This window comes from Mustela erminea, chromosome 20, assembly GCF_009829155.1.
Source record: "Mustela erminea isolate mMusErm1 chromosome 20, mMusErm1.Pri, whole genome shotgun sequence".
In the NCBI taxonomy this organism is placed as follows: Eukaryota; Metazoa; Chordata; class Mammalia; order Carnivora; family Mustelidae; genus Mustela; species Mustela erminea.
The window spans coordinates 3138151-3160353 of record NC_045633.1 but is presented as its reverse complement, the minus strand read 5'-3'; the positions used below and the strand labels follow the sequence as shown (position 1 = coordinate 3160353).

The following is a 22203-nucleotide window of genomic DNA, read 5'->3' as shown; positions in this document are numbered from 1 at the left end:
GATGTTGAGCATCCTTTCATTTGTCTGTTGACCATCTGTATGTCTTTTTTGGAAAAACGTCTGTTCATGTTTCTTGCTCATTTTTCAATTGGATTATTATTTTGGGGGGATGTTGATTTGTGTAAGTTGTTTATATATTTTGGAGACTAACCCTTTAGCAGATATGTTGTTTGTGAATATCTTCTCCTATCCAGTAAGTTGTCTTTTAGTTTTGTTGATTGTTTCCTTTTGCTGTAGAAGCTTTTTTATTTTGATGTAATCCCAATAGGTTATTTTTGCTTTTATTTCCCTTGCCTCAGGAGACATATCTAGAAAAATGTTGCTACAGCCAATGTCAGAGAACTTACATATTTATTTTTAAGGCTCCAGGTAATTTTGCTGCACAGTGAAGGTTGGGAAGGCTAAACATGTACAATATGCAAAGTATTGTATCTAAGAAGCCTAACATTTCCCAACATCTAATAGCACCTTGAGTTAGTCTGGTTGGGATGCCATAACAAATGACCACACGTGGGCTTACACAACAAAACTGTATTTCACCGCAGTTCTGGAGGCTGGAAGTTGAAGATCAAGGTGTCTGCAGGGTTGATCTCTCCTGAGGCCTCTCTCCTTGGCTTGCAGATAGCCACCTTCTCATTTTGTCCTCATGTGGTCTTCTCTTGATCTTGCTGTCTGGATCCTAACCATCTTTTCTTATAAGGACACTAATTATATTGGATGGGTTTCTACCCATATGATCTCGTTTTACCTTAGTTTTTCTACTTACTGGCCCTGTCTCAAAATATTTGAAGTACAGAGGTTAAGATTTCAGTGTATGCATTTGGGAGAACATAATTCAAGCCATTATATGCCTGATAGATATGGATTTCTTTCCTGAGTCTGTTTCTGAATGACTTTCTGATTTCCCTATTTTCATACTCTGCGTCCCCCTCTGTGTGGTCCTGGGCACACTCTTCATTATCAGATCATTTGTTGCTAGAAGTTTGAACTAAAAAACTTCCGAACAGGGTCTTGGTGAAAGCACTTATTTTCCAGGTGGAGATTGCGTGGTCAAAAGAGGAAGGAATTACTCAATTCCTCACAGATAAATGGCCCAGAAGTAGGTCAGTGCTCCACTGTTATTGCCACCATTTCTGTTCACCTGGTGCACAGATGCAGAAGGGAGAAGAAAATTTGGCTACCCCAGTGATGCCACTAATTATGACTTTGAGAAAGATGGGCCATGACCTTGAGTGTTATCAACTGCAATAAGCAGATAATAGAAGGGTGAGCATGAGAAAGGCATGGTGTAATGTAAAGGCTCCTCACAATAACTAGCACGTAGTGTGTGCTGTTATAACCTATATGATCACTAGTGTTGTGCCTTGTGATGGGTGCCAAGGCCATCATGAGAGGGAAGAAGGTACTTCTGGCTTCACAGGTCTCCGAGTCTGGTCTCTTGGTGCTATGTGTGAGCCCAGCTCTGGGTTGTAAAGCTACATTCGGGAGAGGACAAATGGGGTAGAGGAGAATTAACATTAGGTGGTTGTAGTTGCCATCTTCCGAAGGACAGTAGCTGTCACCAATTCTGTACAAATTCTCTCTCCAGACTGTAGTCAGAACCCAACTCAAACCATGTGTCATGGGGCACCGTCACATGGGATTTGCACAGGACCCTATGGGATTCTCTCTGACATCCTGGCTGGCTGGCTCTTTCCATGGGAGGTGGGAGCAGTGGGACTGTGACATTGGGATTTGGCCATGTCTGCAGAGGCTGAATGATCAGATCAACAGATCTCTCTCTCTTTTAAGAAGATTGTATTTATTTATTTGAGAGAGACACATACACAGAGATAGCGAGAGAGAGTGCAAGTGGGGAGCAGAGAGAGAAGCAGACTCCTGACTCCTGCCGAGCAGGGAGTCTGATGTGGGGGTCGATCTCGGGACTCTGGGATCATGACCTGAGTCTAAGGCAGGCACTCAACCAACTGAGCCATCCAAGCACCCCAAAGAGTTTCTTTCTGAAAGGCCCAGGAATGGAGAGTGGCCAGCATTTGTAAGCTTTTCTGATGAGATCATCAGAGAGGAAATCCTGTCAAGTAATGAACTTGCAGATGGTGGTTAAGGTTTTCTGGGAGCCCAGATGAAGAATGAAGAAATTTGAGATTTTCCAAAGACACAGTCCACTTCCATGTGGAGAAGAGAATGAAACCTAACATCAAAAGCAAGAAAGAACGTGGCTTTGTGTGTAGGTCCTGTCTTCCTATGGCCCTCCCAACCATTGTCCATATATCTGTAACTGTAGACAGTAAACTTCCGTTGTCACTGGTGTTCTTCCCTCCTCCCCACCCCCTTGGTGGGTTTCTGCAGTTCCTGAGTCAGTTCTGACAAAGGCAAGAAGTCCAACCACAGCCTCAGCCCTACAAAGGGCTTGGTCTGGAAGGAGGGCTTCTGCTTAGGAAGTCAAGTGCAATCTGATAGAGGTCTTACCATGAAGTCTTGGTATTCCTTATACCTTCTTCCAAACCCAGCATCAACTGGGTTCAGAGCCCAGACTGTAATGCAACTTCCCCAACCCTTTCTCTGAAGCTTCCAAGTTCCTTTTCCCTCTAGGAGTCTGTATCACGGACCTTCCATTCTCAAAATCCATTAGGCATCTTTGGGATGCAAGCTACATGAAACTCAACAGTGTGGTTTGAACAATATGACATTTATTCTAATCTTTTTTAAAGATTATTTTTGAGAGAGAGAATGCAAGAAGGGGAAGAGCTGATAGAGGCAAAGAGAGAGAGCATCTCAAGCAGACTCCCCACTGAACACAAAGCCAGATGCAGGGCTTGACCCCATGGCACTGAGATCATGACCTGAGCTGAAACCAAGAGTTGGATCCTTAACAGACTGAGCCACCCTATTATTTAGGAATATTCTATACCTAAATGCAAGTCCAAAGGTCAGGGATGCTAAGGATAACTCCACAGCTCAGGCATGCCATCTGGAATTGGAGCTAGTCCTCCTGCTCCCTTTCCCTGGGATACTGGGCAATATGAGCATTACGAGCATATTATGAGCATATCCTTATGATCATTTCCTTGGAAGCCATTGCTTCTTCACACAACAGTGTCAAGGCAGGAGCAAGGCAATGGGTAGCAGTAACAGAGCTCTATCCGTACTCCAGCCTCCTCTCTCTTAACTTTCAGTGTAGGTTTTCACTGGTGTGTGACATCGCCGTCTACACAAAGAGTGCAGAAATCAAGAATGTGCATTGGATGACTTTTCACAGAGTAAACCCAGACGTGAAAGAAAGCACACAAACCAGAGACAGAATATCAACGGCAGCAACCTTGGCCACCTTCTGATCCCAAGGGCCACCAAAGGAAATTGATAACCTGACTACAAACACCGTAGGTGTGTTTTGCCTTTTTTTAAAAAGAAACTTTATGTCACTGGAATCACGCTGCATGTCCTTTTAGGCAACAACCCTCTTTTCGCTTTGTGGGATTCATCTACACAGTTGAGAGTAGGCATAGCTTGTCCATGGTCATTTCTCTATAGGGTTCCATTACATAAATATGCCAGAATTTACGGGTGTTATTGTTTATGGTTATTTGAGTTGCTTCCAAGCTTTGTAGATCATGGGTAGTTCTGCTATGACTCCCCATATGTATAATCTGGTAAGAATATACCATATGCATACATGTTGGGGTAACCTAGGAGTAGAATGACTGGGTCATAAGATTGCCTCACTCTTTCCGTGGATGTCTTTCCCACTAGCCCTCAACATTTTCTTGGCTCATTACAAGCCTACTCTGAAGATATTCCTTGGAATATCTTAGAGATATAATTTTTTCCCTGAGGGTAGGGACAACGCTACTTGATCAAAATCAGGCTTCTGGAATTGAAGAGGACGCAGAAATGTCAAGTGGGTACCACTGCACTCTGCTACCTCTTCCTGATTGTTAGCTCATAGTCTCCAGTGAAATGTGCATTTGTCTGGAATCATGTCCATGCCACTCACGTGGATGTCCTTCTACTTACCGTACTGGCCTGGAAGTGTGGTCTTTCTCCTATCACTATCTACCTGCCTTCTATCTGGGTTCTGTCTCCATTGTGGACTTTTCTCTGGAGCCATGACTGAGCTCCTCCTTGCCAGGTCGGACTGAACGTGCTGTCAGGGGAGAATAGTAAATATGGGCCAACAATCACTCGCGTGCACCTTGTCTCAAGTTATCAGCCTGCATTTCTGTCCCTCCAGGCCCCCTTCCATTAGTGAATTTTCTAAGAGCGTCTATTTCAAGATCCCAGTGGGAATGATTTTTTTTTTTAAAGACTCACAATCCTCTTTTTATATCATCAGACTAGAGATTCTGAACAATCTAAGGCTGATTTTAGGGCAGTTTTGAGTAAGTTAGCATGGGATTTCTCCAGAGATAGAGTGCACTGTCGTATTTTAGGAGAATCTTAATACCGCAATAAGGATGGATTGACGTTGCGTCAATTTCTATTCTCGTTACAATAAAAGAGTCAGTGTGGTATTAGAATTTTACCGCCTGCAACATTTGGTGAATTACAGGGAGGTCTAATATGATTTCCCACACTATATTCTGTTTAGATTGGCAGGTTTCTCTGGGCGTTTCTCAATAGACTGATAAAGCACTAGACAGGGGATTAGCTCTCTTGGAAGCTAAGAAAAGAGGTGATCAGGGTTGTTTATAGCTTGTGGGGATGGATTCTGATGGAAGAACCCAGAGAGAGCGAAACTTTCACAGCATACAGAATGGCAAGGACTCGGGGAGCATATTATAGGATATGGCCCCACCCTGTGGAGTAATTCCCCGGGGGACCCAGGACAGGAACAACCAGAACAGAGAGACTAATAGATCTTCTCTTGGGACGACATCCAAAGGAGAAATAAATCACACCAAACATCTCTCAAGGGGATCGATTTTTGTTTTCCTCCCAAAGAGCTTCAGATTCAGATTAAAGTAACACGTTTTGGACAGTGCCAACTCCAGGCACCGTGAACATGGACTGTTTCATCCCAGACTCCCACAGGCCAGTTGAGGAAGCAATCATTGTTATCCTCCTTCTCATCAGCATTTTTTTAGATAAGGTTTCCTGGAAACAGACTCTGAAATAGAGAATTGCATGTGGATGGGTTACCCTCTGGAGATGCAGCTCTAAGGAAACTGGCGAGGCAGGGTTGGGTAGAAAGGAGCAGACCTGCTATGTGGGCCCACTTGAGGACTCAGTGGCTCCCAGAGGGAACTCAGGAGTGGGATGGCCTTTAGAATCTTCCTGAACTGACACCAAAAACTTTTCCCTCATGTCTGTGCATCAGTCATTCATTGGCCGAGTCCACCCCAGAGAAGAGGTATAACTTTGAATGGGGAGCACAGAGGCATCAAGAGCCCCTATTCCCAGCACCTGGGGGTCAAGTGTGTTAAGCCTGAAGAGGAGTTCTGGGTAAAATATTACACTGGGCATCAATGAAAATCTAATTCAGGGGTTATCATTGAATTACTGAATTCATTCATTGATTGTCAGTGAAAGTCATCATCACTATCATTGAGCAGAAGAGGCTCAAAGGAATCAAGAGACTTGCCCCAAAGGCCACATAGCTGGTAAATGCACTATCCTTTGCTCTGATATCCTGGTCAGTATGCTTTCTCTTTCCTGTGTACTGCTTCGCTTTCTATTTCTCTCAGGAACCTGATTAAGGTAGGAGGACGGTGAGGTAGATGATGAAGGAATGAGACACCCCTCTCCTCCCGCCGCATCAAGGAAACAGTAACTCTGGTGGAAGGTGTCTAGGAACACATTTCATTTACTAATACCAGGGAACACCTGCTACATGCTGGTCCTCCAAATGGTGTGGACGTGTTGATAGGAAGACAGAAAGGCCCCTTTACTCATGGAGACCTATTCTAGTCAAATAAATTTATCATCAGGGTGCCTAGGTGGCTCAGTCGGTTAAGTGTCTCACCCTTGGTTTCAGCTCAGATCATGATTTCAGGGTTGGGAGATTGAGTCCTGCACCAAGCTCCATCCTGGGGGTGGAGACTGCTGAAGACTCTGTCTCTCCTTTTGATCCTTTCCACCTCTAAAACACATGGGTTTATCACCCAAGACACCTAGAAATCCATGAGGTGTAGCTTAGATTGGTTTAATAGATTCTCGTGGTATGAACTGGGGCTACATTGGATTTGGCTTCATATAAGACAACACTGGACTGATAATAAGAAGGTCTGTTATTCATTTGTTCCTTAAAAATATGAGTATTTTAGGGAGCCTGGGTGGCTCGGTGGGTTAAGCTGCTGCCTTCAGCTCAGGTCATGGTCTCAGGGTCCTGGGATCGAGTCCCGTGTTGGGCTCTCTGCTCAGTAGGGAGCCTGCTTCCCCCTCCCTCTCGCTGCCTGCCTCTCTGCCTACTTGTGATCTCTCTCTGTGTCAAATGAATAAATAAAATCTTTTAAAAAATATGAGTATTTTATTGAAGGTAGGAGAGAACTAAAGTAAGCAAGAGTTTTGTTATTATTATATGCGGGTAGCTCGACAGAAATGCCTACACCATCACGGATGACAGACTTCCAGCGTCTTCCTTCCACTTCAGACTGGATTTTGATGTGGTTTGGGTTTGGCTGATGCCTGATTTCAAGTGAGGGAAGGGGGACATTAACAGCTGAAGGCAAGCCAGCCATCCAGTCAGTCCATCTCTTGCAGGTGCCCTTGAAGGGCAGTAGTCTGGGCCTCCTTCAACAAAGGATTCCTTTCATGGTGATTTCCAGAGATGTGGGTCCATGTATGTCCCTCAGTCATCAACATGCCTCAGTTGCCAGATTTGTGCACTGAGTTCTTCTTTATCGAATAGAAGATAAAAACATCTACGTGTATGAAGGAAACTTGCAGCCAGTTCTCTTTCCTTTTTTTCATGCTTTAGAAAAATCTTTAATGTCATGAGAAATATTTATGATATTAGATCAAGGGAAAGATGAATACAGAATATATATAATGCAAAGCCAAGTTCTCAAAGTGGAGTAAAATAAACGAGAATGTTAACAATTACGACCTCTGACTATGGGATGAAGGGCGATTTTCAGTTTCTCATTTATACTACACCTTATTTCCAGTACTGTGGAGGGCTTACAGTTAAGACTGGGGGCTTAGAGTTGTGTCTTAGTTCTATCGCTTACTTGGATGAGTTAAATAACCTTTCAGAGACTCTTTTCCCTTGCATGGAAAATCCAGTCCTCTTTTGATTTGCTCATGGCCAAGTGTAGTGCCGCATACCCACCCTGGACTTCCGCGCCCTTTCCCAGGTTCTGCAGAACATCTGTTCTGACATAAAGGCATTCTTGGGATTCTTGGCTGCCTGACAGAGGAGATATGACGAGTCTGCTAACTCTAGTCTCAGCAGGTAGAAGAGAACATCAGAGATGCGGAGACACCGCTTAACCTTCTTAGGAAGGGCTCCCTATCTTCTCATTACAACATAGTCAAGCGTGTGGAGGCGGATGGCAACTTTTACTAGAACCTCAGCCCGGGGAAGCAGCCTTCAGAGAGTCAACCCGGGAGCGGATCAGCTGCCTACTGAACATGTTCACCTTGACAAAGAGAAGAGCCTTTCCTTTGTTTTGGGGCTCCTGACCTCTCCTTAAGTAATTCTGAGGACTCTGATAGATAGCTGGCATAGTCCGCTCAGGCTGCCATAACAAAATACCATAGACTGGGGGCTCACAGAGGTGGATTTTCTCACCATCCTGGGGGGCTGGAAATCCCAGATCGAAATGCCAGTGTAGGGGTGCCTGGGTGGCTCAGTCGGTTAAGCATCTGCCTTTGGCTCAGGTCATGATCCCAGGGTCCTGAGATGGAGCCCTGCTCAGCAGGAGTCTGCTTTTCCATCTCCCTCTGCCTTTCTCCCCTCAATGCTCTTTCTTTATCTCAAATAAATAAATACATACATAATCTTAAAACAAAAGACCAATTTGCCAGTCTACTCAGTTCGGTGAGAGCTCTTTTCCAGGCTTGTAGATGGCCATCTTCTCACTGTGTTCTCACATGGCTAAGGCAGGGGGTGGTGCCGAAGGAGAGAGAGAGAGTCTTATGTCACTTCTTATAAGACGATGGTCCTATCAGATCCAGGCTTATGACTTCATTTGACCTTAATGAACTCCATAAAGGCCCCGTCTCTAAAATCAGTTACATTGATATTTAGAACTTCAATATATGCATTTGGAGAGCACAAAATTCAGTCCATAGTGGTAGCACTAAACACTTGCTGGTCTTCTTCAAAGACAAAAATTTCAGGAGCTATCCTTAGAAGTAATCCACCCAGCATCCAAGCCCCTGAGCTTTCCAACCCAATGGTCCAACAGAGCATTCACGTTCCTTAGTAATCATGTCACTACTGCAGAAGTTCCAGAGGGTTTTCAGTGCCCATTTGGCCACCATGGCCACCATGTCCAGTGATGACACCTCTAGTCATCAGCTACAAATCTCAAATTCTACCAAGAAGCCTGGTTCCCACTGTGCATTGTTGCCAGTCTTTAGATCAGAAGCTACAGATAGGACTCCTGTCTTAGTGTTTTAAAGAGCAAGGAGGGGCCCCATGGCCAGGTCATGAGCCATGTATAATTATTTGTTATCGTAACCCTGAACTTTCATATCACCAGTTGTCTTCTTAGAGCCCACTATTATTTTATGGTCAGACAGGAGACTTCCTAGGGCCTTTATTACAGCTTTGAAGATGTGGAAGGCACAGCTTTTGTGAAATACAGCTAGGTTGATCAGGGACTTCACTGCTTTCCAGAACTTGGATTAATTTCCTATCACTGCAGTGTATTCAGTGCATGAACATGAGTCAAAGTAAAGCTTCCTAGGATGTCACTGACGTTCAGAGTTGAGCCTCTCATACTCATACTTCAGGCCATTGCAGGGGGTTGACATCCTCATCTATAGCCGTGTGGCTGAGGTGCTTTGAGAACACCGGAAGCCCTCTCCCTCTCCTACTGACCTGGGAGCCCCCACACAGGAAATAAGTGAGGGGGAAGGCACTGGGTGAGCCCATGTTGGGCCCCAGCCCAAAGCCTACAATAGCTATGGAGGCTGAGCTTGACCAGCATCAGTCCTGGGATGAACAACTGGGCTCTGTAACATTATTTTAAAGAAAGGGGGCCTCCCCTCTTTGACCATCAACCCCCCAAGCTATTGCAAAGCCCTGCTCATTCCTCTTTAATAAACTCCCCTAGGAGATGCCAGAAAATAACTTACAGTCCCTCTCCCCCAAACCCCTGTGTCTACTTGGCCCTTGCCTAGCTTTTTTGGAGGATGCCCAGAGGTCAGGAAGGTTTATTGCTGCCCCTTGCAACAAGAAATCTGGAGTAGGATTCTTCAGGCCATGTAGCAGGTCACAGAAGTCACCAGATCACATGTTCCTTCTGTCTCCAGGCTGACATATTCAGTCAGATTTATCTCCCACCCTGTGGCCAAATAGGACACCACTATTAAGGCTATGTAGTTGCCATAACAACAAAGAATAATAAAAGATTCTCAAAAAGGCAGTAGTTCTCCTTTATACATCATAGTCCATTGAGGGCTGGTGGGAGAAAGTTAGGGAAGGGGCACTTTCTCTCTGTCACTCAAGAGCCCAGGCTCCTTCTATCTTGCAGCTCTTCCCTCCTATCAGTCCCCAGTGTTGTCTCCAGCCAGGGAGAGATCATGAAAGAGTGACAACCATAACTGGAAGGTCTTACATGCCAAGCATGGACATGGAGAAAGTTACCGCTGTTGACAGTTAGAAACCTGGTCAGAGAAACATCCTTTTCCAAAGGAGACTGGAAGGTGCAGTAGAGTTGTGTTACCTGTGCAGAAGCAGACTCAGATATTAGGGACCACGGTGGTCTCCCCCACAGTTTCCAAGTGCCATGTCCTCCTACAAAAGTGTTGAAGGCCAGACATAAAGTGGGTTCGGCTGGCACAAAGGGAGCTGAGAACGGCCCTGGGTATTCTACCAACGCGTGCCCATGACCTAAAGCAGAGTGGACCAGCCCATGCAAAAAGGGGGATGTCAGAAACAGAAGCTGGGGCCTGGCATGGGGTGAGTGACCAAGTCAGGAAGGACAGGATTTGAGCTTGGTTTCAGTCCTAGTGAGCACGTGTAGCAGAAGGGCCAGATGGCTGGAACCATGACCACAAGTGGTTAGACAGATTTTTTTCTTCTCTTTCTCACACAGACAGATGCCTTGGAGTTAGTTAGCTTCATGGCTCAAGCCTCCCCTGGAAGAACCCTTGCAGCATTGGGTGAGGACTATTACAAGGGAGATCAGGGTCAGTGTTACTGGATCTGTGGCGTGACTTGGTGCTGGGTGGTGAGCGTCTCAGGGCATAACATACTTTGATCACTCTCTTCTGTGTGTTTCTTGGTCTGGCTTGAGTATTGCTTTCTCCAGCAACCATTCACCATGTTCCTAGCCATTCTGTCTACACATTCCCTTTCGTGACTACTTAAAAGATGCCAGTTTGAGAGAAATGTGTTCAGAGGTAATGACCCTTTCTCAGCCAGTTCCTCTGGAAGCTCTACTTTCCCCCCATGCAACCATAGGCCACTTCTCGACCCTTCTAGGAAGAATGGAACTTTGGCCAGATTAGGAATGAGGACCAAAGTTGACTTTCTGATGAATTTCAAATCAGGTGAGAAAGGAGATTTATGCTTTCCCCGTGAGTCCTGGGACCAAGGGAACAATGACTGTCTAGTTAGCTTCTATCTCATAGCTTCTTTTCTGTACCTAAAGAGTGGTTCTCCACCTTGGTTGTACGTCGGTCACCCGAGGTGTTCTAAAATATTCTAATGTTCATGCTTCAATTAGACTCTTGAGAATTGGGATCCAGATACCTGAGAGAGTTGAGAAGATCCTCGGTGATCGTGATGTGCCCAGAAGTTTGAGAACCACTGTGCTAGACAATGTTCTCAAGTTTTATTCGCAAGGTCAATCCTCACAACCGAAGGAAGGGACCAAGGCTATGCCCACTCACAGGTGAGTGAAGCGAGCCTCGGAAGACTGAGCGATCAGCTAGGGGTCCTGTGGCTCAGAGGTAGCAAGGCTGAGATTCAAGGCGGAGTCTGACTCCTGGGGCCACACACCCCACCTCGTCACAAGGCTGCATGTATAGGAAACAGGTTGTTCTGTCTGACAGCTGGAGAGAGAGGCAGCTAGCTCTGGCTGACAACACCCAAGATTGCTCCCAAAAGGTGTTCCCCTGGCTTTGTCTGGGGAAACCTAATTGCTGCAATTGTGTTATAAAATTATCACTTTACCCACGCAAATGGGCCAGAGCGACCGGTTGTCTATTCTTGTGGTTGTCCCAGATTATTAAATGAGCAGCTGCCTCCAAATATGTTTGCAGCCGCCTAATTCAATGGCTGCGTGCTCTTGCATATTCATGGCTCCCGACCCACAGCCCAGACTTGCAGGACTCCTCCAGTGGGGCTCTAAAAGTTAATTTATCCTGGCAATTTAAATAAATACACTTCTGTAGGCTTTAGTGACTCTTGCAGATTTCAGTGAGTACCTTGACAGAAAGGGAAGTCAGGGAATGGGGGGGGGGGACTGGAAATCCACCGTTGGGGTCAAGGTCAAGTGCAGGAGGATGAATGAACTGTTGAAATGGTGGAAAGAGAGCCTCACGCTGGGCAGGCACTTAGGATTCAAGCCCCACTCGGCAGATTGCAAGCGTTGAGACCTTGGGCAAAGGATTTGATTGCTCTAGACCTTGTTAGTCCCCATCTATAAAATGGAAATAACAGATTCACAGGCAGCATTCCAGAAAGATTTAGGTGTCCTAAATTTCCATCAGCTTCGTTTTGCCTTCATAGAATTATACCTTTAGGGTATAATTCCCCGTTATATTGACCTACTTCTATTTTCACCCCAAATAGTGTTTATCCCTGACCCTATTTTTAAAGATTTTATTTTATTTTATTTATTTGACAGACAGAGATCACAAGTAGGCAGAGAGGCAGGCAGAGAGAGAGGAGGAAGCAGGCTCCCTGCTGAGCAGAGAGCCCAATGCGGGGTTCGATCCCAGGACCCTGAGATCATGACCTGAGCCAAAGGCAGAGGCTTTAAGCCGCTGAGCCACCGAGGCGCCCCATCCCTGACCTTATTAAGAGCATCCTGGGAATCTCAGTAGCATTGTCCTTTCCTGACACATGTTAGGAGACTAGAGAACCTACAATCTGACTGGTGTCTCCCTGTGCCATCCTGGTGGGAGGCACCAGGGGGACAGTCCCCATGGAGGAAGCTGAGGCCCCGGCTGAGCCCAGCACCTCGGAGGTATTTGACCTTTGTTTCTTCCTCTCCTTCTCCTCATGCCGGCCTCACAGGGCAGGAAGAGCCTAAAATGGCAACATGGGTCGAAGGTGCCTACAAGGTGCTGAGTCGGGGGGCGGGTGGGCCAGCTCAGCCCCCTCAAGGGAGCAGAGGCAGCTTCTGTGTTGGGGAAGGCTGTCCGCACCCTTCTCCCCTGCCCCTCCATGGAGCCGCTCTAGGTTAGCCGTGTGGACTGGAGCCGGGCGGCAGGCCCTGCGCCCTGGCTGGGCTGCGTACTGGCGAGGCAGTCCTCCGCAGACGTCTAGAGTCTCTGGGCCTCAGTTTCTTCGTCTGCAAGATGTCAGCTCCGTCACAGGGTTCTCACGAGGATCACAAGTCACGCACGCACCCCGAGCTGTGCCTCGCATCGAGAAAATGCCAGTTGAAGGGTGGTTAAGGCTTTGGAGAGGTTTTATAAGTGCCCAGGGATGCTTTTGTAAAATGTCCAGCTTTCCTTCCTCCTCTTCCTCCTTCCTGTCCCCTCCGCCGCCCCTTCTTCCCTCCCCTCTCCCACCAGCGCCATCGCCGTCATCCTGCACACCCGGAGGGTTTCCGAGGCCTCGGGGACCCACTTAGACGTCTTCGGATACACGGAAGGTCTTATCTTCCCTCTCTGTGGGTGAACGAGTCCGCAGCTTGAGACAATAGGAGATTGGCACCAGCTCCCACGGCTCGTATGGGACTGAGCCTCCCTCCTTCCCCTGGACTCGGAGCGAACGTAGAACACACTTGGGAGTGGGGCGCCTGGGGGGCTCAGTGGGTTAAAGCCTCTGCCTTCAGCTCAGGTCATGATCACAGGGTCCGCATCGGGCTCTCTGCTCAGCGGGGAGCCTGCTTCCTCCTCTCTCTCTCTGCCTGCCTCTCTGTCTGCTTGTAATCTCTGCCTGTCAAATAAATAAATAAATAAAATCTTTAAAAAAAAAAAAGAGAAGAAAAAAAGAACACACTTGGGAGAAATGAGATGGTTTCCCTGCGTGTTGCCTAAGGCAGCCCACCCCGCCCGTGGTGTGGACAGGGCTCCTGGAGCGACTCTGTTAACGAATGAGCTTTGCCAGTAGACATGGAGTCTCTTCTGGTGTCTCAGGAGCAGGGGAGAGCACAGACTGAAGGGTTAGCGGCGTGGCCTCTGAGGCCAGGCTGCCTGGGCTTGTCTTGTGGCTCCAGCCACCCCTTCTTTGGCCACGTGATGCTGGCCACAGCCCTCCACACGTCTGACCCTTCATCTTTGTATCTGAAATAGGGGCATAAGGCCAGAAGGCCCGCGGTGGTGAGGAATGAACCAGCCAATGCATGAAAGGTACTCAGCACAGCACTCGCTAGGCACCAAGATACACAAGGTCTTGTTCTCACTATTCTGAGCATTGTAAGAAACTACAAATTGTTCCCAGGGAAGGTGGTGTTTACAGTCGTGGAGAGATTCAGACATTCCCTGCCAGCGTAGGCCTGTCTGATCCACAGCCTGCATTCAAATCCACCCACCATCTGTAGGCTGTGTGGCCTTGAGTAAGTTCTAAACCTCTCTGAGCCTCAATTTTCTTTTCTTTTTTAAAGATTTTATTTATTTATTTGTCAGAGAGAGAGAGAGAGAGAGAGAGTGAGAGAGCACGAGCAGGGTGATCAGCACAGGGAGAGGGAGAAACAGGCTTCCCGCTGAGCAGGGAGCCCAATGCAGGACCCTGGGATCATGACCTGAGCCAAACGCAGACACTTAACAGATTGAACCCCAGGAGCCTCAGTTTTCTTAATGGTACAAGGAAAATTAGAGTAGTGACTGCCTCGGGGTGGTTGTAAGGATTCCATACAGTGAGATAGGAGAAGCCCCGAGAACAGAGTCTGCCACATGGTGCACAGTAAATAATCACAGAGGTGAGCTCCTGCTGTCCAGCTGAGCTCTGCTCAGCTGCGTGGTGTGGATGCCAAGTTCTGGCGACACACACGAACTGTCTTCCTTTTTTTTTTTTTTTTCTTTTTACACCACCACACTGACACTAGTCTATCAGGTGATGTGCCCTCCCTCTTACGTAAACACACCTGGGGGTGCTCCAGATGTTTGCAGCTGGCAGAATCATCACCCCCTGCCTCCCGCATCAACACCACCACCAGCTGGGTTCCCCACTCCTTCCAGGCTTGGGGACCTCACGGCTCTAAGCACAGCAGGGCACTGCCGAAGCCCGGCAGGGAGGGTGTGAGCAGGCCAGGAGGAGAGGAAGGAATCCCATCGGAGTGTCTGGGAGTGTCTGGCTTGCCTTCTGCTCTCTCTCAGGAGAATCATAAATTACCTCCCTTTACTTGTTCACCACTTGTTCCTGTGGAAATTAAATTCACAGCCTGTATTTTAAACCCTCGCTATTGTTTGGCTGAAGCTGGGGTTCCCCACCCCCCCCTTCTCTGATAAATAGGGCATTTTAATAACATTCACAGCACGACGAGAAGTTGGGAGAATATCCACATGGCTCTGCAGGTGTTGGATTCCCCGGGCACTGCTGAGATGGGGTCTTGTCACCACTCTCTCCTGGAGAGTGACTAATGCTTACCAGGAGGCGGCAGACGGGGAGGGGCGGGGGAGGGGCCTGCCAGCCAGGAGGAAGCCAGGACCAGGACTTGGGGGGGGGGGTGCGGGGACAGGCAGCCCCACAGGGGACAGCCTGGACACAGAGGCCCTCCCTGCGGCTCTTTTTCTCTCCATCCTGTCAAGGCTCTGCCTCCTCGCTGCCAGAGATAACAGAGTGATGGAATGTTCTCCGTCCATCAAGGGACAGCACATGGGCAGGGGGCTGTTTTCATTCCTTGTGGGGGTGGGGGCTGCCCTCTGATGTTTGCAGGCTTGGGCTGGCTCCTGCTCCGGGTGGGGTTCTGCGGGGGATACAGAGATGAATAATACACGGTCCCTGCCCTGTCCCTGCCCTTGACCAGCTCACAGGTCAGTGGGTCCAGCTCACAAGTCAGTGGGGAGGACAGAGAGGCGCTCCCCCTGGAAGAGCTCCGTCACCACTGAGTGACCGCCCTGGAGCCTGGCACTGTGCTAAGCCCCGTCGACTTACTGATTCCACTCGAGTGTCGAGTATGTGCCGAGAATGTGTGTCGCGTGAATGAGACAACGGCCTTCAACCTTCGTGGAGTTGGTGGTGGGAGTCGAGGAGGGGGATCAACAGGGAATACACAAAGAGATCCTTAGTATATCTGCCGTGGGAATTTAAAGTGCACAGTAAGTGGAAGGGACCCAAGTGTCGTTTTATTCTGAGTAAGTCTGAGAAAGCCTCACCAATGAAGGAGAGGAATTAGAGAGTGATTCCCAAGGGGGCTATCTAGCAGCGGGGAGACCCTTCTGGGTGGAGGACATAGCAAAGTGCAAAGGCCCTGAGGCATGTTTTAGACTATCCAAGGACCGTAGCCAGGAGGCCAGGGGGCTAAAGCAGAATGGAAGGGGGGCAGAGAATGGGAGGGTTGACCAGAGAAGCCTTACAGGCCCAGGGAAGGATTCTGGATTGAATTCAGAGGACACTGGACATTTTCTGGAGGATTTCCAAACCAAGGAGTAGCATTCACTGCCTTAAATTTGCCGAGAATTACCCTGGCCGCTGTGTGAGGACTGGCCTGCCAGGGCAAGAGGAGCACCGAGGGACCCATTAGGAGGTCCTAAGGCACAGGTGCTATATTGCTACTGTGTAGATCAGAAAAGCTGAAGTATGAAGCTGAAACCTAGCCACGCTTTTGGTCCTAGTGGGTGGAAAGGCAGGAGGCAGAGCCAGGATGTTTCTGCCATTAACCCCTGTGGTCCAATGTCTCCCCAATACTGACAGCAAAGGGTAAGACGAAATCTTCTTTGAATGCATTTCATGCAGCTGACCTTGGAGGTTTAGAGCAGGGAGCAAAGTTCGGCTGTCGGAGGACATATCAAGGGAAGGGTCCTCTTGCAAGGGGCGGTGGTGGGCTGGCCCTTCTGGGAGCGGACGCTTTCGGTCATCTGGCGTCCCCGGTGCTCCCCAGAGAGACGTGCACGCAGAGCCCTGGAGTGGAGAAGGGAGGATTGAGTGGTTCAGGGAGACCGGAGTTTGGGGAACCTCTCCAAGAGGGGAGGGGACAGGAAGCCGGATAGGAAGCCAGGGCACAGCTGGTGTCAAACGTTAGACCGAGGAGTAACTGGAAAGATACGTGATCTCAACTTGCAAGTAGTAGAACTGATTGCGCAAGAGAGGACAGAGGGGACGACCCCCTGGGGACGTGAGGGTGTTCCCTGACCTCTGGGCTTCCATAACTCGGTCGCGTCAGAGCCTCCCCGGGGCAGTGCTGGAAGGTTCTTGGGGTGGGATTCATGCAAACGTGGAAGACTGAGGTAATGATGGAGTCCCTGGTGGAGGTAGGAAAGACAGGAGAAAGAAACTGTTTTTTATTTAAAAAAAAAAAGAAAACAAACAAAAAACTCGAGTTCACCTGATTTTAGACGTGCTGAGACAAAAGAGTGAAGAAGGTATTTTCGTAGCATTCTTACAGCCTTTACAACCAACCGTTCTAAGTCCATTGGACGTGCGTCCCAAACACGGACCATTCAATACTCATAACCCTCCGGGCGGGGAGGTGAGGTTTCCTATGATTATTCCCATTTTGCGGGCAAGGTCCTGAGGTACCTACGGATAAGTGGTTCAGGGAGACCGTCCGCTCCCAGAAGGGCCAGCCCACCACCGCCCCTTGCAAGAGGACCCTTCCCTTGATGTGTCCTCCGACAGCCGAACTTTGCTCCCTGCTCTAAACCTCCAAGGTCAGCTGAGGTACCTCGTCCGCTGTCGCATAGCTAGTGAGCATCAGAGCCTGGGTTCAAACCTGGAAAATTCGGTGCCAGAGGTCATTCTTCAGACTGCCGGGTTATGACACTGTCCTTGTGAATGTCAGTAGCAAACCAGTGATCTGCAGGGGACTGAGTTCCCATATTTCTTGACTTTGACAAAAGAAAATGACTCCTTTTGTCCATCAAGCCTCTAATTTTAGGGACATCCAGATTTACCTAGATATATATGTTGCCGATCACCAATAAATTGAAAGTGTCTACTAGGTCCTCCGGTTGCCGTGTCCCACCCGTTAGGACTAGAATCATTGCCACACCCCGTTCACCATTATGTTAATAATGGTGCCTATAACAACACCTGGAGTGCAATTGCTATTCAATAAGTTTTGTGGTGTTAGTGTGGTCTCCTGCCAGGGCCAGGTCCGCATTTGTCCCACCTCTTGAATCCCGTCTTCTTACAGTATCCTATGGTGGTTATAAACTCAGGGGTCTACAGTCAGACTTCCTGGGTTTGAATCCTGGCGCTGCGATTTGCTAGCTGTGTGACCTTCTGCAAGTTACTTAACCTCTCTGTGCTTTGGTTTCCTCATCTATAAATCATGGTTGATAATAGTAACTACCGCATAATATTGCTGCCAAGGTCCAATGAATGGATACATAAAACGCATGGAGTAGGAGGTGAGGCGTAAAAGAGGGAAAAGGAAGGAAACAAGACAGGAAGGAGAAATAGCAGGGGAAGAGGGGGAGGGAGGAAATAAACTGGTTTAACATTTTTTTACAAAGAATTCATTTATTTATTTGACAGAGATCACAAGGAGGCAGAGAGGAAGAGAGAGAGAGAGAGGAGGAAGCAGGCTCCTCGCTGAGCAGAGAGCCCGATGCGGGACTCGATCCCAGGACCCTGAGATCACGACCTGAGCCAGAGGCAGAGGCTTCCCCTACTGAGCCACCCACGTGCCCCTGGTTTAAAAAATTTTCAGGGGCGGGGCACCTGGGTGGCTCAGTGGGTTAAGCCGCTGCCTTCGGCTCAGGTCATGATCTCAGGGACCTGGGATCGAGTCCCGCATCGGGCTCTCTGCGCAGCAGGGAGCCTGCTTCCCTCTCTCTCTCTCTGCCTGCCTCTCCAACTACTTGTGATTTCTCTCTGTCAAATAAATAAATAAAATCTTTAAAAAAAAAAAATTTTCAGGGGCACCTGGATGGCTCAGTGGGTTAAGTGTCTGCCTTTGGGTCAGGTCATGATCCCAGGGTCCAGGGATCAAGTTCTGTACCAGAGCCTGCTTCTTCCTCTGCCTCTCTCTCTCTCTTTCTCTGTGTGTCTCATGAGCAAATAAATAAATAATCTTTAAAAAAAATTTTTTTAGAAAGGAACACCCTGCAGACAATTTTTCAGAGAGTCCAGTTCTGTTCCCCTTTGAGTTATAAAAAATTATATATGTATATCTGGAGGGATGAACTCATTGGCCAGGGTGTCAGACTTTCATCCCTGCTGAGTCTGGCAATCATCAGGCCATAACCCAGAGAACTGGATCTCCACTTGAGCACAGTAGACTCAGAATGACTGTCCAATTGTTTCTTGTCACAGATGAGGAAACTGGGACCCACATTGACTCATGTCATCTAGGGGACGGGGGTGGGGTGGAAAGCTGCAGGTAAGACCCAGGTGTCCTAGCTTCTAGTCCTCTTTTCTTTTTCCACACGATAGAGAGAACTGGGGGGGGGGGGAAGCTTTTTACCTCTGACCTTCCTGCTTACTCATTCCCAGAAGTCAGAGGTAGAGTGTGTCACCGGCCTTCAAATAGAGGGAAGCCCTCCCCTGAGGCAGGAGCAGGGGAAGGTTGGGTGCCTATGGCTGCCCATGACTCAGGAGCTGACATCAGCTCAGCTGCGTGCATGTTTTGCTAAATCCCAACGTGCAAGGACTGAAAATCACCGGGTTACTTTGCAGGAACAGCAGTTTAATAAGATTAGGAGGAGTTGAGAACCCTTGTTACATCCAAAGCAATGATATGAAAAAGTCAACATGCAGCAGAGAATTTGCAGTGGAATTCTGAAGTTGGCAAGTGGAGGACACGTATTTTGAGGCTTTGGAGTCCAAGTGCCTGACTTTGGCTGTGCGAAATCTACTGCTCTCAGTAGAAAATACAGTTGCTCTTTGCATATAAGGCCTTGCTGTCCTTAGAGACTAATTACAGAGCCACATCACTATTTGTATCAGGAAGTTCTACCCAATGTCCTATCCTATATATAGATCTGGTCTACTGAGCTCTGAGCCCAAAAGCATTTAGTGTGTCTTGAATTTTAACCCAATGAGGTTATAATCTAAATAAATTATGTCAGGTGGAAGATCATTAAGTTGGCCCAATGTTAGGAGAACATAAGGAAAATTTGCCCATAATCAGAATTAAGAATGCTACCCAGATATGACATGGCCCACCGGAACTCCCCAGGGAGAGTGGTCAGCTCTGATTTAGTGAGTTATACATCGGCCTAGATGTCCAACAAGACCATGTTGCTCATGGCAAAGTGAAACCTAAGTGGCAATGGAAACACTAGGTGGCAGAAGACTTGGTGTATTTAAAGAACTAAAAGAACACTTAATAGGTGAAATACAATGGATATACACGAGAGCATAATCCTGTTACAGCATAATCTAATGACAGTCAACTCGGGAGGGAGGGGACAGATCTCTACTTTGTAGTACATAAGGGATTTGGATTGTAGCTCAAGAATCCTGGGATCTTTGGGGGATTTTAGACAAGGAATGGCATGAATTGGTTTATATTTTTGAAACATCACTCGGGTGGCTAGGTGGAGAAAAATTGCAAGAAACATGGAAAAAAATGAAGGCAGGGGACCAGCTCGAAGGACATTGCAGTAGTGCAGAAGTAAGATAACTAGACTTTGACTAGGATTATAGAAATGGGACTGGAAAGAGGTGGACAGTTGAATGGTTAGGTGGGTGGATGGATGGATGAATGAATGTTGAATGGTTGGGTAGATGGGCAAATGGGTAGATGGATGGTTGGATGGTTGGGATGGATGAATGGATGGATGGATGGGTGGATGGTGGATGGATGGATGTTTGAATGGTTGGGTGGACGGATAGATGGATGGAGAGATGAATGAATGTTGAATGGTTGGGTAGATGGGCAAATGGGTAGATGGATGGGTGGATGGTCAGTTGAATGGTTGGGATGAATGGATGGATGGGTGGGTGGATGAATGGATGGATGGATGTTTGAATGGGTGGATGGATGGATGGAAGGATGGATGGTTGGTTGAATGATTGGATGGGCAGGTGGATGGATGGATGGATGGATGGATGGATGACTCATTGATGAGTCACTCTAAGGAAAAGCACAGTTTGTGGCCTTTGTCCTTGATTTCTTGCTGTTCAAATATAGAGAGATTGATTTCCCTGAAGAAGCTCATTGACTAAGGTTTTCTCAGACAATAGAGAGCAAGTGAAAAATGAGAAGCAAGAGGCTGTTGGTGTATATGAAAAACAAATGCTATGCCACCTTCATGGTGCAGATGAAAACATTCTGGTTCTCAGAGGAAACATCTGGCCTGTGGACATCTGGGGAGGCCGGGAGCAGATCTAGATTCCCACTCTGCTGACCCCTGTTGTAAGAGTCCTTACTCGACTGGATATGGCTGTTGCCATACTGTTGTACACCCTTTCCCACTAAGGAGAGAAGCCACCTGTTACTGCCTTCAGTTGTGGTGACACCTTGCCAAGGCTGATGGAAGTCAGCACCATGCACGGTCGACCAAAGGAACAGTGCCACTGAGGAAAGAGTGTCTTGAGGACCCCCTCTGGAGCAAAATGGGGGCAGGAAGGCCCAGGCTACTCTTCCACAGAAGAATCTGTGTGGAGAAGAATCCGGGAGTGGAAATAAAAGGTCGGTGCCTGTGTGGATATATGTGTACCCACATCTAGGGACAGAGAGAAACCGAGTCTTTCAGAAAGAGGATTCCAAGTTTGGTCACTTCAGGGGTCAAGGTATGTATTGAGTAACAAGGACGAACAGAGTGGAGGAAAGGGAGAGGACGGATGGCGGGGCAAGGGTTGCTGCCTGTGGACAGAAGAGGTGTATGGGAGTGTGGGTGGCTGTGCACATGTGTGTTTGTGTTTTTAATTCGTGTGTGTGTGTGTAAACGAGAGAAGCACCTTGAGAGATATCTCTGAGGATTCTCATTTCAGAGGTGTGTGCGCTTTAGGGAGGGAGGAAGGGAGCCATTAGTTCTGTCTTTTTGGAGCTTGGGTCCCTATGGCTTGTGATGGCAGTGGGGCGGAATCGGGAAGAGGGAGAGAGAAGGAGACAGGTGGAGAGAGAGAAACTTAGAGTCAGAGAAGACAGAAGCAGAGACACCAGGGGTCACAGGCCCTCTCAGAGGCTGTCAGCAGCTCTAGGCCCATCCCCCGCCTTCCCCGGGGGAACCTCCCTTTTCCCAGAGTGGTTTTAATCCCCATGGCACTGTGATTACCCTACCTGTTTCATGGTATGTCAGTCCTCAACACAACTAGAAATGGCTTAAGAAAGACCTTATTGTTTTTTAAAGCCACTAAAAGCTTACTTTCCTCTGGTTCTGCTTTCTCTCAAATGCGGTCTCCGAGAGGTTGATGGATTCTCTGCAGCCCATCTCTGTTCTATGGTGAGGTGGCAAGGCCTCTGGGTTATCCCAGGAAGGAGGGACAGGCTGGGGAGGGGAGAGAGACTTTCCATTAGATCATGGCCCCAGGTCTTCCAGGAGAAAAATGGAGACGATAGTGACAAGACATTTTTTGCTCTCTCCCAGGTGACTCTGGAAGGGGAAAGTAAATCTCTACTCGCCAAGAGTTCCCTGGAAGGCAGACTTTATAGAAGCCATGGAGGGGGCGGTGGGAGAAGGCATGTTTAGAGAAGGGGCAATATTTAGACTGAGAATTTCATTTGAGGAGGCACAGGTGACAAAAAGCCTGGAGTGATGGTAGCTGGCTGCCATGTTGTGGATTTGGTCTGTCCTTGGTCAGACTCTTCTTGCAGAGTTGAATTCCAGCCATATTCAACCCTACTGGAAGCATGAACATCC

The 22203-nt window shown here is 47.9% G+C and overlaps 1 long non-coding RNA gene across 1 annotated transcript in view; it reads left to right on the top strand.

The window, feature by feature from the left end:
• The first annotated feature begins 3219 nt into the window (after positions 1 to 3219).
• The window catches only part of LOC116581407, a 244156-nt gene continuing 225172 nt past the window's right edge, over positions 3220 to 22203 (top strand). The window contains exon 1 of the long non-coding RNA XR_004282054.1: positions 3220 to 3384. This is a non-coding gene — a long non-coding RNA (uncharacterized LOC116581407). The remainder of the gene's footprint in view (positions 3385 to 22203) is intronic.